Source organism: Rhincodon typus, unplaced genomic scaffold, assembly GCF_021869965.1.
Source record: "Rhincodon typus isolate 14 unplaced genomic scaffold, sRhiTyp1.1 hic_rhity00005805, whole genome shotgun sequence".
NCBI classification, from domain to species: Eukaryota; Metazoa; Chordata; class Chondrichthyes; order Orectolobiformes; family Rhincodontidae; genus Rhincodon; species Rhincodon typus.
In genome coordinates this window covers 473-9,634 of record NW_025971443.1, presented here as the reverse complement: position 1 = coordinate 9,634, position 9,162 = coordinate 473, and the positions used below count along the sequence as shown (strand labels likewise).

At 42.0% G+C, this 9,162-nt stretch overlaps 1 long non-coding RNA gene across 1 annotated transcript; it reads right to left on the bottom strand.

Moving 5' to 3' along the window:
* Positions 1-245: 245 nt before the first annotated feature.
* LOC125482097 lies at positions 246-8,908 on the bottom strand. Its single transcript, XR_007261547.1, has 3 exons — positions 8,804-8,908; positions 3,673-3,767; positions 246-333 (listed from the first exon to the last, which is right to left on the bottom strand). It is a non-coding gene; the product is annotated as an uncharacterized LOC125482097 (long non-coding RNA).
* Between the last annotated feature and the right edge of the window lie 254 nt (positions 8,909-9,162).

Here is a 9,162-nt window from a genome sequence, read left to right as displayed (position 1 = left end):
AATTTGAGATTGATCAGCACTTTTCATGTTCAAAAGTTACAAAAATTAAAACGTTGTTAGTGATTTCTTTATTTGGGGATTGTTCACTAAATTTTGTTATTTCAGTTTTAGGATCCTTTCGGGGATCATAACAATTGCCAAACTTAAAATAACAATACCTTTTGGATCAGCTATTGGAAGAGCACGATTTCGTGGTCGGATGAGCTTCCATCGTGGAATTGGTGTTACTTCTGGAGGGTTTATGAGGGGACAGGACCTAGTCCTTGTAACCAACACTGGATGGCTATGTGCATGAGAAAGTCCATAGTGTCGCAACTTCTCTGAGGAATCAGCCTGAAATTTGCAGCAAACCATATAAAGTCACTGAGCCAAGAAAAAACACATGAGATGGGTGTGGTTGTGTATATTACAGTCTTTGAAATTTCAAGAATAAACAAAGAAATAGGAGTGGATACAAAATATTTATTCTATATTTCTGCCATTTCCTCACTCCCCAGGACAATTTCTGATGTCACTAGCTCCAGGGAACCAATTACTTCTTGCTTAATGTTCCATCCAGCGTAATAACCGTTGTTCGGGATTATATAAACTACCCCCATAACATTTCCTGATCTTTATTATTCTTGATCTCCAATGGTATTATTTCTAGTTCTTGATCTTCTGAGCCAAGATCCTTTCTCTCTACTGTTCTATATATCATCTGACCTGAATTCTGAGAATCTATGTTGACATTCTCACTGGAGGTAGTGGTGCCCAGATCAAGAGATGTTTTTTGAAATTCGTTTTTTTTGGCTAGTTTAGATTTGGTATTATGTAATGAGGAAGGATTGACAAATGGTCTTGTAATTAAGGCTCCTCTTCAAAGCAGTGACCACAACATGCTAGAGTTTTAAACTGAGATTGAAAGAACGAACAGGAGTTGCATACAAGAATTTTGGCATTGGGCAAAGGTAATTATAGAGGACTGAGGAACGACTTGGTCCAAGTCGACTGGGCAAATATTTTAAAGGGCAGGACGGTTGAAGAACAGTGGCAATTGCTTCGGGAGATACTAAACACCTCTCAACTAAAGTATATTCCTGAGGTGAAAAGGAATTATAAAAAGGTGAAAAATCATCCATGGCTTAACAAGGAAGTCAAGGATAATATAAAGGCAAAAACTAGGACGTATCATACTGTAAACATTAATGCCACTATGGAGGATTGGGAGAACTTTAAACATCAGCAAAAGGTGACTAAAAACAAAATCAAAAGAGCTAACAAAAACAGCAGTTGCTGGAAAAGCTCAGCAGGTCAGGCAGCATCATGAAGGAAAAATCAGAGTTAACATTTTAGGTCCACTCGACCCAAAACATTAACTCTGATTTTTTCTTCACAGATGCTGCCAGACCTGCTGAACTTTCCCTGCAACTTCTGTTTTTTGTTCCTGATTTACAGCATCCGCAGTTCTTTCAGTTTTCAAAAGAGCTAAGATGAACTACGGAAGGAAGCTAGCAGAAAAGATGAGCACTCATACCAAACGCTACTATAAGTATATGAAAAGGAAGAAAATAGTGAAAGTAAATGTTGGTCCTTTAGAGGATGAAAATGGCGAGGTAATAATAGGAAACTCAGAAATGGCAGAGGCACTAAACCAATATTTTGTCTCTGTTTTCACAATGGAAGATAATAATTTATTTCATAAAACTTCTGTTACTACAGAGGAACTTGGTGATGTTACTATAACTAGAGAGAAGGTATTAAGTAAAGTGATGGGATTAAAAGCAGATAAGTTCCCGGATCCTGATGGCTTGCACTCTAGGGTATTAAAGGAGGTAGCAGCAGAGTTGGTGGAAGCATTAGTTATGATTTTCCAAAATTCCCTGGATTCTGGAAAGGTACCAGTGGATTGGAAAGATGCTAATGTGATACACTTATTCAAAAAAGAAGATAGGCAAAAGTGGGAAACTGGAGGCCAGTTAGTTTGATCTCTGTAGTGGGGAAGTTGCTAGAGTCAATTATAAAGAAAGAGATAACTGAACACTTGGAACAACAAAGCTCAATTCAACAGTGTCAGCACAGTTTCATGAAGGCAAAGGCCTGCTTGACAAACCTTTTGGAATTCCTGAAGGATATAACCAGCAAGGTGGATAATGGCAAACTGGTGGATGTGGTATATCTAGACTTCCTGCAGACAAGGTGCCACATAAAATTCTGATCCAGGAGGTTAGATCCCAGGGAATTAAGGAATTGGATACAGGATTGGCTGACTTACAGAATGCAGAGGGTCAGGAAAAATGGGTCCTTCTCTGGATGGCAAACTGTAACTAGTGGGGTGCTGCAGGGTTCAATTCTTGGACCTCAACTATTTACAATCTATATAAGTGATCTGAAAGCAGGGACAGAGTGTAATATAGCAAATTTCATGGATGATATTAAAATAGATAGGAAAGCAGGAATGATGAGGAGATAAAGAGTTTACAGATGAATATTGATAAACTAGGAGAACCAGCCAGAATCTGGCAGATGGCGTTTAATGTGGATAAGTGTGATGTTGTCCATTTTGGCCGGAAAAGTAAATGGGCAAATTATTATCCAAATGGGAAGCAGATTCAAAGTATATCAACGCAGAGGGATCTGGGCATCTTTGTGCATGAATTGCAGTAAGTGAATATACAGCTGCAGCATATAATAAGAAAGGTAAATGGATCCTGGCATTTATTGCAAAAGGACTGGATTATAAAAGTAAAGTGTTGTTACAATTACATAAGGTGTTGGTGAGACCACATCTAGAATATTCTCCAGCTTTGGTCTACTAACTTGAGAGAAGATGTGGTGGCGCTGATAGCAGCTCAGAGGAGGTTCGCCAGGTCAATTCCAGGAATGAAAGGGCTGTCATACGAGGAGTGGTTGAATAGCTTTGGCTAGTACTTGCTGGAGTTCAGAAGAATGAGGGGGATATGATTTAGGTACAGAAAATGATAAAGGGGATTGATAAGGTGGACGTTGAACAGATGCTCCCCCTTGTGGGACAGTCTCGAACAAAAGGGCATTGATATAGAGTGAGAGCAGGTAGATTCAAAACTGAGTTGAGGAGAAACTACTTCTCTCAGAGGATTGTGAATCTGTGGAACTCACTGTCCCAGAGTGCAGTGGAGTCAGAATCAATCAACAAATTCAAGCCAGAAATAGATACGTTTCTGATGAAAAACGGGACAAAGGGGTATGGGGAGCAGGCAGGAAAGTGGAGTTGAGATAAGATTAGCCATGATCATGTTAAATGGCGGAGTGGGCTCAAAGGACTGAATTGCCTACTCCTGCTCCTAATTGCTATTTTCCTATAAAAGTGGAATATTGGTATTCTTCCACATCTTGACAATACTTATCTTCAAGCAATAATTTCACAACAGATTATCTGTTCATTATCACATTGATGTTTATGAGAACTTCATGTGTTCAAATTGGCTGTCACATTTGCTACATTACAACAGTGAAAACACTTCAAAAATATTAAATTGGCTGTAAAGTACTTTGGTATCTTTTCAGGTCAAGAAAGTTCACTGACTGCAAGCTCCTTCTTTTAAATCTAATGTGGTGCTATTCACTTGATCTATAGTTTTATTACCAAAGCAGCAGACAGGAATAAAATGTCATGTAAACAACTTGTAAAACAGCACATGCAACTTATATTACCATTTGTCCAAGTAAAGAAATCTTCTTTTCTGACAGCTGTAGTAGGAAGTAGGTAGCATAGATCATCATTTGTGGCATCACTGGTGAAGGAAGACCTATAGCACAGAGAACAGAAAAACATTCAAAAACAAAAATTTCTGGCAGCATCTGTGGACAGAAAACACAGTTAAATTTTCGAGTCCGGTGACTATTCTTCAGAACTGGTTTCTGAGTTTCTCCAGCAATTTCTGTTTTTATTTATTTCAGACCTCTGACATCCACAGTTCTTTGTTTTATTAACATAAAAACATTACTTGATTGCACAAACTACAGGGGAGCACTTAGTTTCCATTTCTTATATTACAATAGTAACTGCATTTCAAAATTACTTTGAATCATAGTATCATTCAGGATGGTTATTCAATTAATTATGCCAGTGTCAACTCTTTGAAAGAGCTATCCAATTAGCCCTAGTCCTTTCCTCTTTCTTTGCTGCTCTGCACAATTTTCCTTGTCAATGTACATGTACATGTCATTCACATCTTCAACTAATTCCGAATGTGAGAAAGGGAATCAAAGTCACCATAATAGCTCAGGAAATGGGAGGGAGCAAATCAGTGTCAATTCAGTGGTGTAGACAAATGGAGGGAAAGAAAATCAGGGGCACTTCAAAAGCAAAACAGCAAGAGAGAACTGGGGTCTCTTTGGCCACACAGTGATTGAAAGGGAGTGAGTCTGGATAGTGCAGCAAAAGCAGTGCAGGTAATAATTGTCAACAGGGCAAGGCTACCTTTGCATTGGCTGGTGGTGAGAAGGGCACTACCTGTGAGGTCCTTCACATACACCAGGTCGGTCTGCGCCACCACACGCTGCCCTCAAAGCAACTGCATGGGGGTTGAGACTGTCACACATCTCCTGTTGTGGGAAGGGAAGTCTGGAGAAAGACACAGTGGTTTTTGTCGAAGTTCATCCCAAGCAGCTCCGTGACGCTGTATGGTCTGTTCCCCGAGATGCACACCAAGGCAAACATTGACTGCGCCTGGAGGACCACAACTCGGTAAAAGACGCTCTTTGGTCGGCCCGAAGCTTGCTGCTCTTCCAGAACAAGAAGTTGACTTTGACCAAGTGTTGCAAACTGGCAAATTCCAAGGTCCAGGATACATGCAGAGGGATGCAATAAAGCTTGGGGCAGCTGTCACCAAGGTGCAGTGGGGAAAGACCGCTGTTTGAGGTCTTCCTGCTGAAGTTAAATGGGGGTTCATTCAGTTATCAGACCCTCCTACTGCCTCAATGCATGTAAATATAGTCCTGTATGTGTAAGACATGTCTTTGGTTTGTTTGGATAGAGTCAAACTCCAATGTTTGTCTCCTTGAAATGCTACTGTACAAAATTGAACTGTGTTTGTGATTATGTATCTATACAAAGATATTTTTTATGAATAAAGAATTTTATTGAATTTAAAAAAAAACACCTGAAAACGCAAACTGGATTCCATGACCAGATTCCTGAAGGAAAAGGCAAAGTCGTCCATCTGCACGACGTATTCAGCAGCCTGCAGATGGACCGTAGTTTAGATACACCTGGTCACGGCCAGACAGGTCTATCCGCTCAAGAATAGATTTCCTGTTTGTGTCCCAAATGTTCTCAGTCAGGTCCACCAATGTCAAGCTGTTGTTCTTCTCTGACCACTGCTTCCTGCTGACTGACTGTCACCTACAGGACAACCGCTGGCCAGCAAGGGAACGTGGAAGCTGAATATTGACCCCAGAAAACATTGAGGAGCTCAAAATGGAATGCACAGGTTGTTAGACTGTGAAGACCCTCTTTGAGACTCCAATAGACTGGTGGGAAATAGTCAAAAAGAATATCAAGAGGTTCTTTATCCTCAAAGATGTTCAAAAGGCGAGAGAGAGATGGAAAACAGTCCAAACTCCAGAAAAGCATGCAGAACCTACTCCTACTGCAGGCGATGGGGGTCAATGTCACAGAGGATCTCCAGGAGGTGAAGAGCCAACAAGCCTCGCTTTTTACCTTGGAGGCGTCCGAGATGATCTTCTAGTCTAGGGACCACACTGGGGGACAGGATGAGATGTGCTCACTTTTCTTCTTCCAGAGGGTGCACAAGGTGAGACCTGTGCTCAGCAGCCTAAAGAAGATGGCCCGGTAATATCATCACATCCTGAGGATCAGCAAATCCTCCTATGCCAAACTGTATGACACAAAGCCCACAGACAGTGTGGCCTCCCAGTCGTCAATCATGGTGGTCTCAGATGACAGCATGTGGGAGAGGCTGGACCAGCCATTATCTCTGGATGAGCTGACCAAAGTTATCGAGTCCTTAGAAAAGAATAAACCCTTAAAAGCGAAGGCTTACTGGATGAGTGGTATTCAGCTCTGTGGGACTTGATTAGCCAGGACCTGTTGGAGGTGTATGACAGTATGCTTCTGTCATACAGGTAGTATGTGCAAGTCCATAAGGAAAGGTATCATCACTCTCACCTACAAGCAAAAGGGATAGAGGGAGGAAATTAGAAATTGGCGACCAATTTCACTGCTGAATGCAGAGTACAAAATCCTGTCTAAGGTCATCGCCAACTGGGTCTAGTCTGTTCTGGGTTCGGTGATTCAACCAGACCAAACCTGTGCTATACTGGGCAGGACAATCTCTGAAAGCCTCTTGTTCCTCATGGATACAATTGCCTATGTGCAGGACAGGCATGTGGATGCCTGCCTCATCATCTGGACCAGGAGAAGGCCTTTGACTGGATATCGCACACATTCATGTGGGGCGTGCTCTCCAAACTGAGCTTTATGAAGGGAATCTGCAATTGGATCCGACTGCTCTGCAACAATGTCATTCATGCAGACTGAATTAACGGGTGGGAATTAGAAGGCTTTTTGATGAGGTCTGGAGTCAGGCAGGGCTGCCCACTCTCTCCAGGATGCACACCAAGACAAAAATTGACTGCACCTGGAAGACCATCAACTTGGTGAAAGATGCTGTTTGGTTTGCCCGAAATATGTTGGTTTTCCAGAGGAGTTGACACTTTCCAAGGTCCAGGACTATGTGCTGAGGTATGCACTAAAGCTTGGGACAGCTGTGTGTTCTCTTTAGAGCATTTTGCCAAGTCCCTCAGGAAGGATGCGAGCCTGAGAGGGGTGGCTATTTCAGGCAGTGGAGGCCTGTAGGTCAAAGCCCCCCAGTATGTGGATGATGTTGCTGTTTTCTGCTCGGATCTGCTGTCGGTGTGCTGACTCATGAGTGTCTGCAACCTGTTCAAACTGGCCTCGACAGCCAAGGTAAATCAAGGCAGTGGTGAGACCATGTTCTTTCAGAAATGGGCCAACCGATCCTTTATCCCATTCACCATCAGGACAGATTACCTGAAGGTGCTGGGAATATAGTCTGGAGGGACTGAGGCATGCACAAAACCTTGGGAGGAGCGTATCGCTAAGGTGAGGCATAAACTGGGCTTCTGGATGCGCTACTCCCTCTCCATTGTGGGTAAAAAATCTGGTCATCTGGTGTCAGGCATTTTCTCTTTTATTGTACGTGGCACAGGCTGGCACATTCCCAGAATCTGCGCCATTGCAGTCACCTAAACCATCTTCCATTTCACCTGGAGGTCTAAGATGGACTGTGTCTGCAGGGACATCGTGTACAAAGCTCTGGATAATGGAGGGGGGGGGGAAAGAATGTACCCAATGCTGCCTTCATCTTGATAGCCACCTTTGTGTGCAGCTGCATCAGGTTGTGTGTAGACCCTCAGTACACAAACGGCAAGTGTCACTTCGTGCTGAGGTTTTAAGTATTCCTGGTGTTACAAAGGATGGGTCTGGCTTCGTGACAGCGAAACGCTTCAAGTAGTTGGATCATTCCATATCACTTGTCCTTCATGGAGAAATTTGCAAAGAAAAACACCTTTGACCACAGGTCCATCAGGAAGTGGTTGTTTCCTCGAGACCCTGAGAAAAAAAGGAGAGGTTTGATCCTTTCGGATTGTTCCCTGACCAGACTGTCAAAGTCATTTGGCAGAATGCCTCATCACTAGAAGTTTCCAAGAAGCATCAAGCTAGTGGTGAGATGGGCACTACCTGTGATATCCTTCATGTACGCCCTTCATATCTGTGCCACTGCACACTGCTCTCGAAGCAGCTGCAGGAGGGCAGAGAGGTTCACACATTTCCTGCTGGAATGTACCTTTGTAGAGGAGGTCTGGAGACAGATGCAGTCATTTTTGTCCAGGTTTGTCCTGCGCAGCCCATGACACAGGACTCTGTGCTCTACAGTCTGTTCCCCAGGATGAACACTGAGACAAACATCGTCTGTGCCTGGAGGACCACCAACCCAGTGAAAGAGACTCTTCGGTCTGCCTGAAACCTGTTGGTCTTCCAGAGCAAGGAGTTGACCTTGATCAAATGTTGCAGACTGGCACATTCCAATGTCCAGGACTACGTGCTGAGGGATGCACTAAAGCTGCCGCCAAGGTTTGGTGGGGGAAAACTACCATATAAGGTCTTTCTGCTGAAGTTAAATGGTCCGTTCAGTTATTGGACCCTCCTAGTGTCTCGATTCTATGTAAATGGGATCTTGTACTAGTTGGAAATAGCTTTTGTTTGTTTGCTGGAAAGAGTCAAACTCTATTATTTGTTTGTTTCTTCACATCCTACTGTACAAAACCAAACTGCTTTGGTGAATATGTGTGTATATAAAGGATATTTTTATGAATAAAGTATATTTTTGAAATAAAAAAAGACCTTGAGTGTCACAGAAAAAAAATCTGAAAATGCATCGTGTAGTTAAAAAAAAATAGCACTGGTTTCAAATATATTCATGTAAAGTAAAAGTATACAATGACAAACATAAAGATAAATACACCATGGATTGTTATCTATTGGTGCTGTTTTCACTCTGACAAAAATCAAAACTAATGCCTGTGGTAAAGCATTTTTACTAATCAGTTCTTTTGTTGAATTTCCCACTTGTTGCTGTTAATGCAGGGGGAGATAGCATTGCAACATTAAAATACTAAAGAAAGTTGTTGATAAAGTGACTCCCAGTAGTCCCAACAAGGAAATGCAGAGCTGACAAACCAAGGGCAAAAATTTAAAGTGCTTACCCACCGCCCACTAAACAGGTCTATAACTTACTGTCTATAAAAGTTTGAGATACAGTTTGAGAGACAGATGCTGGTCGTTGAACTGTTGTTCTGCTTTTTTCTTTATTGAATTCTGCTTCCTTATTCTTTTTCTTCCCAATATCTTTTGATTCTGATTTTTCTGAAAAAAAAACATATTAGACAGTTACTGAAAGTACATACATACTTTTTTCCTGTTCACCAGGCTGTCTATCTCACTGTAAATCAAAACAGTGCACATTGACACATGATGAGGCTTGTGATACATTGAAAATATGCCTAGAATGGACTGCTAGTCATGGGGCTGGACGAGAGACAAACAAATGTGATGTATTCCTGATTCAGTAACTAGATATAAAATCTCTACTGAAT